The 18,382-nt window shown below is 39.0% G+C and overlaps 1 long non-coding RNA gene across 1 annotated transcript; it reads right to left on the bottom strand.

Annotated features, from left to right (window-relative positions):
• Positions 1 to 14,161: 14,161 nt before the first annotated feature.
• Positions 14,162 to 17,133, bottom strand: LOC118006521. The gene is made up of 3 exons (XR_004678100.1): positions 17,009 to 17,133; positions 16,003 to 16,212; positions 14,162 to 15,900 (listed from the first exon to the last, which is right to left on the bottom strand). It is a non-coding gene; the product is annotated as an uncharacterized LOC118006521 (long non-coding RNA).
• Positions 17,134 to 18,382: the final 1,249 nt, after the last annotated feature.

Genomic DNA, 18,382 nt, shown 5'->3' on the forward strand with positions numbered 1-18,382 from the left:
CTCATCACTCATCGACAACTTTATCACCTATTCCACAAGTTCCTTTCTATCCCTACTCCTGTCAAAAAAAATAAAAGAAGAAGAATTAATGACATCAACACTTTGGTGTCTCAGTTCCGCCACCTCCACATGTCCAAAGATTGCTTCCTTGGTTCAAAGCCAGTCATCCACTTCATCTTGTCATCACCTTTAAAATCTCAGCCTCAAGGTTCCCACTCTCTGAACACCATGTTCCAAGATTTTAGCTCATTTACTTTGTACACTCTCTCCAGCAATTCCTCATCTCCTGTTATCGAGACTTCCAATCCACTGCCATTCTCTTGATCACTCTTCTCATGTCTTCCCTGCTCTTCTTAACTAGTCAGAATTTCATTAGTCCATATTTAGAATGATTGCTTTGCTAACACCTTTCACTCTTTCTCCCTTTTCATTGGCACAACTATATGGCAAAGATTCCAACTCTGGTAAAACCCAACAATCTGCCTACTGTAGGTCTGTCTGAAAAGTTGAATTCCCCAGAGTAAAATATACAACCATGCTGTCTGATCTCCCTTTAAAGTTATGACTACAAAAATATACCAGCTGCCATCCCTCCCCACTGATTATCTACTGTCCTCCCAGTTATAACCTCTCATTCCTTGGAAAGTTTAACCCTTGGATTGTTTTTCTTTTCATCACTTTTCCTATGATTTATTGGTGATTATAATATTCAAATAACTGACTCATTTAATACTACGGAATACTATGGCATACTATGGCATATCAGTTTCCTGACCTATTCATTACAATTGATCTTGCTCTCAGACTGACCTCAGGCACACACCTCATTGTTCATACCGTAGATCTTGTTACTACTGACAGAAAATCCTAATCTCAATTTCAAGAATACCATTCTGTAAACTCTAACTTCTATCTCTCCAGTTCACTTTGTCTCCCATACTTTTCTAAAACTCTACTGGCCCTACTGGGACATCCAATCCATTGTTCCTACCACCTACCTTTCTCAAGTAGGTGGGATCAAGGAGGGTAGGTTCCTACTTTCTCAAGTAGGTGGGATCAAGTAGGTTCCTACCACCTACCTTTCTCCCTCCTTCTACCAAATTTAGATCCAAGACCCATGATTTTAATTACTCTTTGCCTACATCCTCATCTATTTCACATCCTTTGTATTTGTCTGACAAAATTCCAACCTGTTAAAACCTAACGACATATCTGCTACTGAGCAGCTGAAGGTGGCTAAAGAAAAACTTGAACCAATGCTGTCCGGTCTTTCAGGGATGACCTCAAATTTCAAAAAGGCTAATACTGCCCAGCAATCTTCTACATTCCTCTCATTTTTTCACACTGCAGACACCTCTTTTTATATCTTTTCTTTTTTTTTAAAGATTTTATTTATTTGTCTGATAGAGAGAGAGAGAAAGCGCACAAGCAGGGGGAACAGCAGGCAGAGGGAGAAGCAGGCTCCCCACTGAGCAAGGAGCTGGATGCGGGGCTTGATCCCAGCACCCTGGGATCACGACCTGAGCTGAAGGCAGACACTTCATCAACTGAGCCACCCAGGTATCCCTCATATCTTTTCTATCCCCAAACCTCCACACTAGCTCTATACTTACTCTTAACTAAAAGACTTGCCTCTTTTTTTCCTAATAAAACAGAATAACCTGGGAAATAACTCCTATATCCTTCCTACACCAAGTTTACCAGCCTACCGCCATCTGTACCCATACCTTCTATCTTCCCTCCTATCACGTGATGAAATTGTTCCTACTCCTATCTAAAGCCAACCTCTCCTTTAATTATCTGAATTCTACCCCTTTACCCCTACCCAAAGACTCTGTTCCTAAATTATCCTCTCTCCTAACTGCAACACCAGTTTTCTCATCAGTATATAACTAGCTGTACTATCTCCTGTCTTAAAATACCCTCCTTGACCCCATAATCTTCCTCTAGCACCTGGACCATTTTTTAATTCTCATTTACAGAAGAATTCCTCCAAAGAAATCTTGTGATAGCTATCTTCATGTTCTCAATCTTTCTAATCAGAATGTTAATTCAGCATTCCACTAAGCTCACCCACATCGCCAAATCCAACCATCAGTGCTGGGGTCCCAGCCCATACCAACTCTCAGCAGTGCTGAACACACCTAACACAGCTTTTTCTTGAGACACTTCCTTTTCTTGGCTTCCAGGACAACACACTTTATTATTTTACCTCCTGCTTCACAGGCTGCCCCTTTTCCATCTACTTCATAGAATCCTCCTTCTCTTCTCAACCCCAATGCGGTAGGGTGACCAGGGCTCAGGTCTAGACCTTCTTATCTAAGAGGACACCTACACCCCAGATGCTCAATTCTAGCCCAATAGCCAAATGCTCTGTCTATATGACGATGACTCCCAAATCACCACCCCAGCCACTCAAACACCAGATATGCATATCCAATCCTACAAGATTACCTCTCAGTGTCCCCCAAACCCAACTCTTGATTCCTACTCTTCAGGCTCTAAAATGTCTCCCTCCCCAGTCTCTCAATCAATGAGAGACTATTCCATTACTAACCCCACATATCCAGCCAAAAACCTGAGGACCCTTTGATTTTCTTTCCCTTTCTCAGATTCCCCACATTCAATCCATCAGTATCACAATATGATCTCAATATATATGTATGAAATGAATGGATAAATAAAAAGCAAGTGTGAGGAACTGCTTTGTACCAGGAGTAAAAATGATAAAAACTACCCCTTACAGTTCAAAGATGCAGCTAACAGCACACTCTTAACATGCCTTTTTAAAAACTTAGGAGGAAATGAAACCTGTAATAAAGATGTTGAGATTTATAGGAAGAGTCCTCACTTCCTCTTAAATTACTGGTATAATGTGCCCAGTACTGCTATATTGGAAGGTCTAATTTCTGTTAACTAGTTTAAATAATTTCTAACATGCTGCATTTTTAAATCTTTGCTCTCTAAATATAATAAATCCCTAAACTTCTGTAAAATATTAATTGCCAGCCATTGACTTTGTAACTGCTCAGGTGAAAACCTGGAGAACAAAACTAATTAAACTAACCTTCTAGATGAAAGGAGCAATAGCTTTGGTGTACCAGAGCAGGAAGATAATGAGCCATATCAAATTAGCTCTGGGAACTACCTCCAAGGGTGCAATAAATAAGGTGTTTTCTTGAACTTAATAGTTTAATCCAATACTTCCTTTTTGCTTTTCAAACCCAAATTTAATTTAAAATGTAAACAATGTTTTTAGGAATGAGAAACATTAATTCACTTTTCTTCTATACACAAAGTACATGATTGCCTATAAAAATGGTTTAGGTCATTGTTTTTTCAATAAAGGAGCAAAAATATTAAGCCAGGGTTGACTCACATATCCTTGAGCATCTTAGGTATACTGACCAACATCCACATTCCTTTTAAGTTCCTTTGAATTCAGAGAGAACCTACCAGATGGTGAGTGTACAAATAATACTCTTTAATAAAACGCTGTACAAGGTCCAGGTTGTAAATTCATTCCCCACACTGACAAGTCAGTCAGGAGAGAGTTAATCTTGATAAGGCATCAGACAGAGGTACTCAGTGGTCACAAGGACAATTAGAAAGTAGGAAGTACAGTCTATGTACCACTCCTGGAACATCATTTCGTAACACATACGCTCTTTTTTAAAAATATTCATCCATTTATTCTAGTGGGGGGAGGAGAGCGCACAAGCAGGGGAGGGGCAGAGGAAGAGAGAGAATCTCCAGCAGACTCCCCACTGAGTGGGGAGCCCAATATGGGGCTCAATCTCATGACCCTGAGATCACAACCTGAGCCAAAACCAAGAGTTGGATGCTTCAGATTGAGCCACCTCACACATACACCTTGGACAGAAAGTTTATATATTATTTTGAAAACCCTCTCACTTAGATAATGAAGTTAGTCATTTCTTAGTTTTTCCATCTATGGTATGATGAAGCTAATGCAAATGAAAAGATACAGAAATTATGCTGAAAGAGTAAAGAAGAAAATGACTTGAAGAGGAGCAGGGACTTTCAATTCAAGAGGATGGAAACTGTAGAGGATCATCTATGTGTACTGAACACATAACTCAACATGTTACAGGAAGCATACTTTTTAACTGCAGGAAGAAATTCCTGACAATAAACAGACATTGAAGAAAGCTATTAAGCAAAACTTGTGGACAGTGGAACACAGTGTTGAGAACTTGAGTTCCTGGAGTTATTTATGATAAAGAATTTAATGAACAAAGGAATGTGTACAGCTGCTTCCTGTAGAAATCATGAAGAACTACCACTTAAAGTCAAAGCCCTGCAGTATGTGACTAATTACGTGACCTTGAACAAGTTATTTAACTTCTCCACCTTCAGTTTTCTTCCTAGGAAAATGCATAATAGCACCTGCCCCAAGGGGCTGATTTTAATGTCGATAAGAATAATAGCCAACACCTATTAAGTGCTTACTATGTGCCAGGCACTATTAAAGTACTTTAGTATATAAATCCACATAATCCCCAGGGTAAATAAGTGGTAGATATTGTTATTATCCTTATTTTGAGGCACAGAAATATGCTCCAGAGACAAGAATCATCAGCATCACTTGGGAACTTGTTAAAAAATGCAGAATCTCAAGCCCCACCTTAGATTACCGAATCAAAATCTGCTTTTTAATACAATCAACAGATGATTTCTACCCATATTAAACTTTCAGAAGCACATGAATAAAACAACCTGATTAAAAGTGGTGGAGGGGGGTGTTGAAATGTACAAGTCTCACTCCATAACCACTGTACTGCACTGCTTCTTTGCATTAGAAAATGCACATAAAGTGCCTAGCATACACTAAGTTATAAATATTGGTTACCATTATAATATTTTAAGGGTGGTTTATTCATAGTTCTACTTGGAGGTAAAAGAATATAGATAGATAGATAGACAGATGGATAGATATAGATTGCACTAAAAACAAAACAAAAAAAACCACCAAAGAGCTGAAATTATCACCTACTACTTAGCATTGATGGGAATTTAATCACAGAGTTCCAGGAAAGGGAACGTGAAAAGCTAACAAGTGAAATATCTTGCTTTATTTCTATGAAAATGATGCTGATAGACAGGGATGAAGTAATTTGACAAAGATCAACCAGTAAACTAGGGGCAGAGCAAGGACTCCAACTCGGGCCTCATAGTTAGATCTGCAATCATACAATTATTCCTGGCTTCTCCTTATTGCCTGCTACTGACTGCACAGGTCAAAAAAGACTATTGAATAAGTAAGCAATTAGCAGATGCAAGTGGTTTCACATTACTGTTTAAAGTGCTCTACCGACCACAGAGGCTACTTCTAATGCCTATGAATACAAAATATCTTCATGTGTTTCTTCAGAAACCAGTTCTTTACTGGCTCCATAGATTTTTTCATGGGTGTTCTCCTGGCATCTCGCCAGAGCACTGATGCAAAATTGGTGTTGTGTAATATGGTAAACTTTGGGCAACAGTGTAGCTAGCCTTCCCCAACAATCCTGCTTTCCATCCAACATTAACCCTTGCCATTCTATCCATCTTCATAGGACATTTTTTAAAAGGGTGACAATACTTTGAGCTTCTCTAAATTATATTATATTCTCCCCCACATACGTAAGAGTCCCATTTCACAAATATCTGTCTTCCAATCAGTCCAGTCAAATTTTATTTTCTGCCTGCCATCTCCACACTAATATCTCTTTGCCTCTGTAAAAATAGACACCTACACTTGACTACTTTCCTCCTATTTTGAACTCTTCCAAGATAATCATGCAAAACATATTCAAATTATTCTTTCTTCAAATTGCTCAAAATCCATTTTTCCCCAAAAGTCTCTTCTTTACTAACATGAATTGTTGAGGATGACTAGGATTTTTTTTTAATATTAGGGATTTTATTAATCTTTACTATGTAATCAGCAGTAAAGATCTAACATGCATAATCCCTGACTTCATCTCCTATACAATATTATCCATACAGATACCAGCTGCCCTTTAGTCTTATTATTGAGTTTTAATTATTGGATGGTTTTGTGCCTTCACGTGTTCCCTGTTTCTGATCCCTCCTCCCCCTACCTGCGCAATGATTTCTGTGGTGATTCAGAATTTGCTGTGGACATCTGTCAAGAAGAAATAGGTTTCCCTTCCTGTTGAAAAAAGGTGAATATTTAGATCTACCCATTCTAGACTGTATTTTTCCTTCATGTGAATTTCCTTCAAGGGTTCAACGAAGTAAAAAGCTTAATGTATGCTCAATTGTATTTTTTTTTAATAGCAGGAAAAATTGGAAATCTATCCAGCAAAATATTAACAGTTTGGTTATCTAAGGACGCTTAGATTATAAGTGATAGTAACCTATTTATTTTTGCTTTCCTGTGTGTTTCAAGATTAACAAAATAGCATATTAACACTAATTTTGAGAAAGCCAAAGTTACTACAAACAGAAGTTTGAGTTCATATTGTCATCTGGATAGTAATCCCCAACACATTTGATGAATATCACACTAAAATACGATTTTAAAAAAACAATAAAACGATTTTTTTTTTAAGATTTTATTTATTTATTTGACAGAGAGAGACAGCGAGAGAGGGAACACAAGCAGGGGGAGTGGGAGAGGAGAAGCAGGCTTCCCGCCGAGCAGGGAGCCCGATGCGGGGCTCGATCCCAAGACCCTGGGATCATGACCTGAGCCGCAGGCAGACGCTGAACGACTGAGCAACCCAGGCGCCCAATAAAATGATTTTTTAAAAAAGGGTCAGCGTGATAGGGTAAGACTGATAGGTTATCACAAAACAGAAGAAATTAGGTTAAAATAAACCTACATAGGATTGTACTCATAGCACATTCCAACTTGACATCATGAAACAGAAACCACTAGAAACAAGAAGGTAGGAAGATTTTTTTCTTATTTCTCTCCATTTATTTCCAAACTCAAAGATCCAAGATATTACAATTGAAGGACAAGGTCGGTGTTTCTACTTTCTCTATTCTATTCCGTAAAAAAAGGAGTTACTATACCTATATACCCTCCTGACTATCAGATACTCTCCTCGGATACAAATAAATAAAGACCAAAAACCAAAATAAAATTCATTTAACGCAAAGAGCAAGAACTGTACAAGTTACACTTTCTCACCACAAAGCAGATAACAATACTTAATTTTTTCAATTTAAGTACCACTTGGAAATTAAGAGAGGAAAATTACTTGTAAATAACCCTTGGATAGAACAAGAAACCATTACAACTACAGACCATTTGGAAAATAACAAACATGAGAATGCTGCATATAAAAACTTGGAAAATACTGCTGTATAGTCAAAGTTACTTTAAATGTTTTACTATTCATTTCTAAAAAATAAATAATTAATAATAAATTTGGGCAAAGTAACTCAAGTTAGAAAAAGTAAAACAGAACAAACTTCAGGAAAATGAGCAGAAATTATTAATAAAATACAAATCAATAAATTAAGAAATAGTAAAACAGATAAATTAGAATTTACAAATTTAAAAGCTAATTATTTTAAAAGAACAATAGAATAAACCAATTTGGTCACATATAATTTAAAAACAGAGAGATGAGGAAAAAAAACATAAACACATTACCTGAAGTTAGAAAAAAAGATCAAACAACAAAAAATGAAAATTATTTCAGTTTGGGGAAAAAAGTAAAAGATCAATAACCATGGGATAAATTGGGGAAAGCTGTCAAAGAAATTTCTTCAAAAAATAATGTATGGCCTACACCCATGCAAAGTGATGGGTAAATGTTTCTGTCTTTCAAATAATAATTCCTTTGCTAGTTAAGTTGTTAAAAAGTAGAGAAAAAAGGTGAGATGCCTCATAATTACTTTAGCCAATCTAAAATAACCCTTATGCAGAAATCTGACATAGCAGATGAAAGAAACCCCAAACTCATCTAACTTACAAATATTAATATAACACTTATAAATAAAATATTAGCAAATACAAACCTTTTAATGTATTAGAAACATTTAAAAAAGAAAAAGAGACCCCATAGCCAGGGCCAGTTAGTAAACATTCCAAGAGTGCTAGGAGGATGCTTCTTTAATACATAAAAGAAAAATCTTTAATGTAATTTATCAGATCAGAAAACCAAGGGTGATAAAGCAACCATCTCAATAGATGCTGGAACAACATCTGTAAATAATTAAACATTCATTCTTGATAATTTGAAAAAATATTAGTAAAACAGAGAAAAATGTTTCCAATCCAAGAACCAACAGTCAATTTCATGCTTACTGTCAAAACACAAGAAAAATTTCCATTGACAAGTGTGCCTGAAAGCACATTTACCACTGTTCTAGTAGTCTGACCAACACTAATATCACAAAATAAACTATAAATTTAAAAGAGGCAGCGACAGAATCATTATTATTATTTACATGTAGTGTGGTTTTTTTGCTTGTAAAACCTACGAGAATCAATTCAAAAAATTTTAGATGAGCTAATTATTTGAAGATCCATAGGTTAAAACATATTTTCAGCTCTTAGCTGCCCAGAAGAGTTCTCTAAGACCATACATTCCACCTCCTAAGATTAAGGTTTTTCTATACCAAAGGGGTAAATAGAACATACGACCTATTTTTCTCTACCCATTGGATGAAGGTGCACTTTGATGAGACTAAGTTCTAATTTTTTCTTTTAATTTTCTTCATTTTTATATTCAATGCAGGAACTCAGGATCTACTGCCAAAGTTTTCGTTGAGTCATCTGAGAAAAATCCCATCTTAAATGGCATCATATATTCAACAGTTGCCATACACACTTATTCGCTCACCAGAATATGCTCTAAGTCCTAGAGCCTGGTGATATGCACTAAATGTTTATATACAGATGAATCTGACCTCACCCCCCTTGTTATACAGCTGCAGAAAAAGACAGGCATGAAAATTCAAGTAGGGCATAACTCACAATAATAAAAGCATGTGCTGCGAGACCACAAAGAAGGCAGAGCCTTTACTCTTAGGATCCTTTGAAATACACATTGAAGAGTCCTCACATGTAACCACAAACCTACTACTATGAACTAAGAATAGTTTTTAAAATGACTGAGTTAATTAATATATCAGCTACTCCATGATATCTTAGTGTTTAAAACTATCACCAAATTATAGTACATGGACAGCTACTTGCTAAAACAAACAAACAAACAAAAACTTCTTGTCTGTTAGATAATCAATCCTTTAAAAGTCATTCTGGCTTTGGTTTGATTTGCTATTTTGTTGTTGTTGAAGTACAATGGCCAACTGGATTGAAGCCTGCCCAATCAGCAAGCATACTGCTAGGACATAACACTAACATGAAACTCCCTGGGTTCCAGCAGCATTACCTACCAGCCTGTTTGACCTTAACTGTAAATCCTGAAACATGGTCAGGCTACTGAGGCCCATCTTGAGCATCCTGTTAGATTGTGGCAGCATGCTGGAGCAGCAATCATCTGGCAGGTAGAAGTGGGCAACTAGACCAAGGATAATTTGAAGAACTACTTTCAGACTCTGGAGCCCCAACAAATAACAAGAGAGCTATGAATTGGGACCCAGTAACCAATAAATCAGGATTCAGAGATCAAGAAAGCTGCCCTTGTTTAAACACAGGTTCTGGCTAGAGCACGAGTCTAAGGGAAAGGTCACAACTTTGGTGAGCTTTGCAAATAATGGCTTCAGAAACAAATTTAAAATTACAGTTCAGCCTTCATGCTTGCTCAGTAAGGAAGAAAAAAATATTTGATTTGACATCAATCATTTCAGTGTCAAATACAGGGATGGTAATCAATCAAATATTTATTGAGCATCTACTACTCTGCATATGATCTATGTTAGGAGCTACAGAGAAACTCAAAAGAACTTTAAGATATGGTCCCTGATTTCGAGGCAATTACAGTCTAGTTAAGTTATATACTCCCATAGTATCCCATAGTATCCTAAAGTTATTCTTCAAAACTCTTAATACAATTGTAAGTACTTATTAGACTAATTTTTTAATCTCTATTTCCCTGATACTCTAAATTCCACAAGCTCAAGGACAATCACCATCTAGACCACTACTTATTTCTAATGCCAAGTGTATAGTAGCTGCAAAATAAATATGTCTTGAATAGACAAATAAATGGATATATAATTGACATGTTAAAAACATTTTTTAAGGGGCGCATGGATGGCTCAGTCAGTTAAGTGTCCAACTCTTGATTCCAGCTCAGGTCATGATTTCAGGGTCGTGAGATCAAGCCCTGAATCCTCCACACTGGTCATGGAGCCTGCTTAAGATTCTCTCTTTCCCGGGCGCCTGGGTGGCTCAGTTGGTTAAGCGACTGCCTTCGGCTCAGGTCATGATCCTGGAGTCCCGGGATCGAGTCCCGCATTGGGCTCCCTGCTCGGCGGGGAGTCTGCTTCTCCCTCTGACCCTCCTCCCTCTCATGCTCTCTGTCTCTCATTCTCTCTCTCTCAAATAAATAAATAAAATCTTTAAAAAAATAAATAAATAAATAAATAAATAAAAGATTCTCTCTTTCCCTCTCCCCCTCCCCCACCCTCCGGCATGTGCATGTGCATTCTCTTTCTGTCCCCCCCAAAAAATCATTTTTCAAAAATGAGTATTATCTGAATTGTGTTCAGGGTAAATAAGCACAAAGAATGGAGAGAGCTCTAAAGATCTGAGTAGTGGGGAAAAGCTAATTACTATCTTTAATATCATCTATAAAGATTAAGACAAAACCAAACACAAACTAAATATAGAAGTTCAAAGTGTCTATTTGATTTGTTAATTAGAATCTAACACTGCATCACTCGGCATCAGGGAAATACAAATCAAAACCTCAATGAGATACCACCTCACACCAGTCAGAATGGCAAAAGTTAACAAGGCAGGAAATGACAGATGTTGGTGAGGATATGGAGAAAGGGGAACCCTCCTGCAACTGTTGGTGGGAATGCAAGCTGGTGCAGCCACTCTGGAAAACAGTATGGAGGTTCCTCAAAAAGTTGAAAATAGAGCTACTCTATGACCCAGCAATTGCACTACTGGGTATTTACCCCAAAGACACAAATGTAGTGATCTGAAGGGGCACATGCACCTCAATGTATATAGCAGCAACGTCCACAACAGCCAAACTATGGAAAGAGCCCAGATGTCCATCAAAAGATGAATGGATAAAGAGGATGTGGTGTACACACACACACACACACACAGGAATATTATGCAGCCATCAGAAATGAAATTTTGCCATTTGCAATGATGTGGACAGAACTAGAGGTTATTATGCTAAGCGAAATAAGGCAATCAGACAACTATCATATGATCTCACTGATAATGTAGAATTGGAGAAACAAGGCAAAGGATCATAGGAGAGGAGAGGAAAAAAATAAAATAATATGAAACCAGAGAGGGAGACAAACCATAAGAGACTCTTAATCTTAGGAAACAAACAGGGTTGCTGGAGGGGAGGCGAGTCGGGGGGAATGGGGTAACTGGGTAATGGACATTGGGGAGGGTATGTGTTGTAATGAGGTCTGTGATTCATCAGTCTTATATTATATATATTATATATGTTATATTATATATAAGACTGATGAATCACAGACCTGTACCCCTGAAACAAATAATACATTATATGTTAATTAATAAATAAATTAATTAGTTAATTAATTAAAAAAACACAGGGGAAAAAAAAGAATCTAAGACTGGAGCTCCACAGCCCCACCGATCATGCCCTGCTGCTATGCTTTCCCTCTACCAGTTTGCTGACATTGGGAATACAGTCCCATCCTTAATTCCCCCACAACATAGAAAACCCCATGAAGTGTAAAAAATCTTTAGTGAATTTGGAGATAGCCTGAGTAAATCCCAGGGGAACCTACAGTGTTAGTAGGGGTGGCCACCCACAGCCACTTTGAAAGTCCAAAGTGGCCGGCAACACCTTTTCTGATGATCCCCATGAGTGTGTGGTGCCTGCCCACGCTGCCTCACTCCTCACTTTGCTATTTGTACGGAGGGTACCAGGCCTGGAATCTACTGAGAAAGGGTTCATCAGAGTCTGGTCACCAAGCTTAGGCTTTAAATTGCCCAAACACAAGTGTCTTCTTCTGAACTCACGATACCATAACTGACCTGCAATGGTAATGGGAACCTCTAGCCACATGCTTAAAAGGTTGTGTTGTTTTCTGGGTTTGGTGGTTTGTTTTTTGTTGTTGTTGTTGTTGTTTTTACTTTTTTATTTATGCTTTCATTGTCCATTTTCCTGACATTGCTGATAGAATCCAATCAGCACTTCCCACATTTGTTTGATTTGCCCTTTCTTCTTTCAAAATCATTCTTAATATTGCATACAGACATGAATTTTATTCGTTTTCTCCCTTTTTAAAGAAAATTAACTCTACCTTGATTTCTACTTTCATTTCTAGTGTAAACCCACATCCTTACTTACAAGCACTCTATTTTTTTCTAACTGCTTTTGCTCTACTGGATCATGATGTAATTAATAATATTCATAAAATACGGCAAATAATCAGGGGTCTCTGAATTGGATTGCAAGTAGCCCTGAGTTTCATAACAGGGTCCCAAGAGTAGGCAAGCATGGGTAATTTCCAAGCAATGAATTACCAGATTCTCAGTTGCATTCTTAAAATATAGCTATAGCAGAGATATCTCGCTGGAACTTTCCTTCCACAAGTATACAATGAAAATCCATATGCATATTTTACTTGGGCACCAAGTCTTCTGACAACTGTCATTCGTCAACCACTTCTCTGATTTCGTTTTTTTTTTTTTTTAAGATTAATTTATTTATTTTAGAGACAGAAGGAGAGAAAGTACAGAGGTAGGGGCAGAGGGAAAGGGGGACAAGCAGACTGCTGAGCCGCAGAGCCCGTCTCCAACCCAGGACACTGAGATCATGACCTGAGCGGAAATCCAGAGTCTGACATTTAACCCACTGAGCCACCCCGGCACTCCCCACTCACTGATTTCTTATTCATTCTTATAATTACCTGCTAGATTTACATTAATGAGAATGTAGCTATGATTAATATACCTTTTATATATTAGTATCCTCCACATTTTTGGCTGTTGAAGTCCACTGAATCCTGTCCCATTCCAATAATTAGTAATATTCAGACGCACATAATGAGTTAATGTACTTCATTATGAGCCTTTGGTGGGGGCGTTAGTTCAAGATTGCTACATAAGAAGATCCTGGATGGCCCTCCTCCCATAAATACACCAATCTATAGCTACACATGGAACAACGGCCTCTGAAGAAAAAAAACAAAACCCTAAAAATTGATTTCTGTGCATAGAGCCCATATCAAAGTGGGTAGGAAAGCCTGGGACACAATCTTGCCATGAATTCCATCCGGCTTGGGGCAATCCAGTGGGGAGGGAACTCAAAACCTGGAGCTTCTCCCTGAGGAGTGAAAAGTTTCAGTCCCACATGGGGCACCCCTGACTTTTAAGACCTGGACCTGAAAAAGGAGCCCCCGAAACATCTAGCTTAGGAAACTAACGGGGCTGGCAAGCTAGGACTCACCGGCCCCAGGGTTCCAGCGCAGAAGCCGCCCATGGAGGGGAACCCAGGCTTTGTGCGGGAAATGCTCCTTTGCTGATCTTGGAGCTTTGGCCTGAGGGACAGGCATCTGATTTACACACACTTAGGGGCCTGGGGGGGGCTCGCCGGAGGGAGACGGGCAGGCGCCACCTTCCCGCCCTCCGTCTGCCAGCTCCAGGGCAGCCGAGTACTTTCCCCGGAAGGGAGCTTTTACGGCATCAGCCCCGGGTTTTACGACTGCGCCCGGCAGACGCCTTCAGATCTGGACGAGTGGCAGCCGGGCTCGTTACGCTCGTGGTCCCGCTGACCTGTGTGTATTTGCATGAGCCTTTTTCCTATGAAGTCCGCTTTTATGTTTATAAATATAATTATGTAGCCATAAAATAAGGTACTTTGTGTCATAATGATGATAATAATAACGTTGAATTAATTCAGAATAAAATTGTTATTAGAGACTTCTCACAGAAAAATGCTAATTTCACATTTCAGTTTATTTACACAATTTTTGCAAAGTATACGTGATCAGTATAAGACATCCAAGCATTAAAAAATTACATTACATTGAAAATATGTCAGGGGAGGTTGGCTGGAAAGGAATTCAAAAAAGGAAGAAATGGTATAATATTTCTGACCATTAAAATAACCTTGTTCACATATTTTTAAATGAGACACTATGGCTACTGGATTGCTATTGTGTTGATTCCCCTGGAAAATGTTTACAGCGATTTTGATAGTTTGTTGTAATGTTAATATTTACAATTGGGCAGAAATTACATTATCTTGAACAACTTAGAGTAAAATATTTTAGCTATAAATGTGAAAGAAATACATAGATTTTTCAGTATTATTTTAATTGACATGCAAGCAAAAAGTTTGAGGTTCCCTATGATAGATCACGGAAGACTAATGTGTATGTATGTACTCTAGCCAGCACTCATTGGTACCAAGTTAGCTGCCATGCTTTTGCTCTGGGGCTCTGGTTCATCCCTAAATTCATCAGTTGGGGTGCCTGGGTAGCCCGCATTAGATTTCCCAGAAATCTAGTCCAGATAGCCCAGAACCAAGCCCAGACTAATTCCTTTCATGGTCATTCCCTTAACATAAGAGGAGAAAATGACAGACCTGTACGTCCCTCCTGCAGGTTTCCAATTTTAAGGTCTACTGACAATAATATATTGATCAAAAATAAGACACACAGTCACACACAGAGCCAGATGAGTCTAATTCTCTATTTCTCTAATTCCATAATGATATGGTTTTACTAACAGTACACTCAATTTATATTATTAAACAATACTTAATGTTCTAATTTTCAACTTAAGGATTCAGATTTAAGCAGTTTTTAATATTTTTTAAAATTTATTTATTTGAGAGAGAGAGAGTGAGTATGAACAGGGCAGAGGGACCCTTGTATCAGTTCTTATTGAAAAGGGGGCCAGTCCTAATATACTGCTGAGATGCTTTCTTGAAGCTTAGACATGATGGGTCCATAGTGGATGAAGTAGACATGCAGAACTTTCTTAGCATAATACTAAGAAAGGGATCAGAAGACTCAGGGAGGCTGGAATGTTAAAGTGGATTTGTTGTGCAAGAATCCAATTCATGTCTATGTTTTCTAGGAAGGCACAGAGGATAGCCCTTCGCTAGAGCCACAGAATGCATGGGTAGGGCATGAGGGAGATCTTTAAGAAATATAGTTAAGAAACTAGTGAGGGACGTCCTCTGAAATATAATATTGACAGTAGAAGATGGTACCATAAAGCTCTGCTCCCTAGCGTCAAAGGGGTGAATACTCCAAATTAACAGGAATCAGTTATTGACATTTAATCGTTAAAAGCAAGTCACAGCAATCTGTTGATTTACTGACAGAACGTTAGAAATAATACATTCAGGACCAGATCCAGAAGGCACCAGTAAATTATACAAAAAGGCAGCCCAGATTCCCATGTCACATACCTTTGTTGTACTAACACCAATCCCCTAGCTTACAAATACCATCTCGTGGGGAAGGAAGAGGTGGTCCCTTCTAACCAAATGATGGATGAGGAAAAACAGTACTGGTGGACAGAGGAGTCAGTTCAATGTTGGTACTAACAAAAATGGACTTCTGTTGTGACACAGTCCCACTCAGGAGTGGTCCTAATAGGCAGTGATGAATCTTCCCAGTAGGTACTTCTGCAAGCAGTCTGTTTGGTTATTTACCTCCTATGGAGAGAGAAGTGATCCAATATACAAATATACATGGATTTCTGAGCAGATGAATGGCTTGGATGGTTGTTAGAGGTCAGGAAGTAATTATACTAGAAGACTGGGGAAAAAAACAAAAACAAAAACAAATGGGTAAAGAGGTATGTGGATGACCCATGGAGATGGCCAAGGCATGCAGATTTTTTGGTTTCATGATACCCACCTCTACCCGTTGCAGTCGAAAACTAGGTACTCGGGATGACTTGTTCAGTAAATATCAGCAAGCCTCTCTCCTTGGTCGAGCCGGTAGTGACACATGTACATAGTATCCACGATGGTAAGAGTGAAGACCATGCCATGACTAACTCCCGCAACATCTGATCGAGCTATTGTCACTGCAGAGCGTCCAAACTGCCAGCAGCCAAAATCAATGCTGAGTATTCAATAAGGAGCAATCAAATATGGAAAAATGCTTCAGGAGAACCACCAGCCCCTTGGTGGCAGGTGGATTGCATTGGACTCCCTCACCTTAAAAGTGCTGCAGTTTGCCCCTTCCAGAATTTACAGATAGTTTCAGAAGAGTTTGCCTTCCCTGTCCTAAGTGCCTCTTGCAACAGTACCATCTGAGACTTGGAGAATGCCTGATCTATCATATGGTATCACATACAACCTTGTCTTAGATCAAAGGGCCCATTTTATTGCAAAAAAGGTGTGACGGTGAGCACAAGACCACAGAATCCCTTAGCCTTACCATGCACTGAATTAGAAGTAGCTGACCTAATAAAACAGGGGGAGGCTTGTCAATGACTCAGCCCAGGTACCAGCTCAAGGTAAACAGTGTGCAGGATTGGGATGTTGACCTCCATGATGTCATGTGTGTGCAGAACTAACAGCTGAAAAATTATGCTCTCTCCTCAACAGCTGTAATACATCGGTCTCAGGACCAAAGAGTAGAAATCAGATTGGCTCTTCTCACGGTCACCCCCAGTGCTCCATTTCTGGAATTTGTGCCTATTGTCTCCCATACGGGGCCTTCTCTTTTGATCACAAAGCAAGAGACACCATGGGAACCTAACTCAGAAGTGCAGCAGGGTTATTTCTTGTGGGGCAAACCTTTGACCAGTGGGGATGGGAGCTAATGGAAAAAATTTCCCCTAAAATGCATTTCACATTGCACCGCATAAGCTTCTTTGGGATTGAACAACCTGTTTTTCCATAGTGGTTCCAACTTGGTAACACTTCCTTGTTTTGGCTTTCCTTCCTTCTTCGTTTCACTTGTCCTTTCTCTCACTCCTATACCCTGCAATAACGCTCCCCAGTAAGGTACTGCCCAGAAGGATTCAGACTCCACTTTCTGGAGAAATCTGAGGAGAGGTTCTGTATCAGTAGTTTCCTAGAAAAAAAAAAACAAATTTGCTCCAAAACATAGCCTCTCCTCTGCTAGAAACAAGGCTTCTGGCAATTTTATTTCTTCATATCCTTCCTGCCAGCAAACTTTAAATTTTCTCATCCCAAAATGATTTAAATTCCTGTCTCCAACAGGTGCTTCATTACATGTAGATCTATTCTCTTCTTTCTAGAAATAAATAACCACTGCTCTTGATCAGGCCTTCAGCATCTCTCACTACAACAGGCCTCCTCCGGTGTTAACTCCTTACATCAGTCCCTCACTGCCACTGGAGTAAGCTATCTCAGTGGCAAATCTGATCTTGTCACTCTCTGCTTAAAATTCTTCAGTGGCTCCTGGTACCTAAAAGATGACACTGAGGTTCCTTTTCCTCATATACAAAGTCCTCCGGGATCCAACCCCTGTTGGCCTTTCTAAATTCATTTTCTCCCACTCCTTGGCAGTTCTGGCCCATTTTACACTGCACTATCTACCTGAGTAAATGTTACTCTCCATTACATTTCAGACTGTAGCTGTCCCAACTGCAGGAAGCCTCACCTAGCTTCCCCTTCCCAAGCCATAACCCATAGAACCCTGTGTGCAACTTCCTTTTTGTACTAACTATTGGACATTTTAAGTAACAGTTCACCATCTGTTTGCTTCTAAAGGCAAGTATCATGTCATATGCATCTGCATATCCCCAGTGCATGGCCTGTTACATAAGTCTTAATATGCAATTAATAAATTTTTGAGCAAGTAAGTTAAAAGGTAACTTTTAAATTTTGACACTTCACTCAACAAATCTGTTCCTAGAAACTTAAACAGAACTGCTTCTGACAAAACCAAATCCCACGTTATTTGGATTTCTTTGTTAAGGTAGACAGATCACCCCTGTAATTGCATGTCTGACTTCCTACCCTTCTGATACTCAAACACCTGTTACCGAGAGATTAAACTGCTCTGACACAGGTATTGTCCTGGAGTGAGGCCTGGTACTCTAAAGTGCCCTGGTTACCCATCCATCTCTGAGTCAGCATGGAACAGTTCTCACTGACGATCCATGGCACCATAGGTCCCAACCTACTGGTTCTCATTTTCCGTTTCCCTGGTATTCAGTCTTAGTTACTGCCTTCTTTTTCATGTCTCTGCTTGATATTCTAGTTCTTGCAAAGTCTAGGTCTTCCTCCCTTTATCCTCGTCTTTCGGAACCTAGGTC

The sequence above is a fragment of the Mirounga leonina genome, unplaced genomic scaffold (assembly GCF_011800145.1).
Source record: "Mirounga leonina isolate KUSES-001 unplaced genomic scaffold, KU_Mleo_1.0 Mir_97, whole genome shotgun sequence".
NCBI lineage: Eukaryota > Metazoa > Chordata > Mammalia > Carnivora > Phocidae > Mirounga > Mirounga leonina.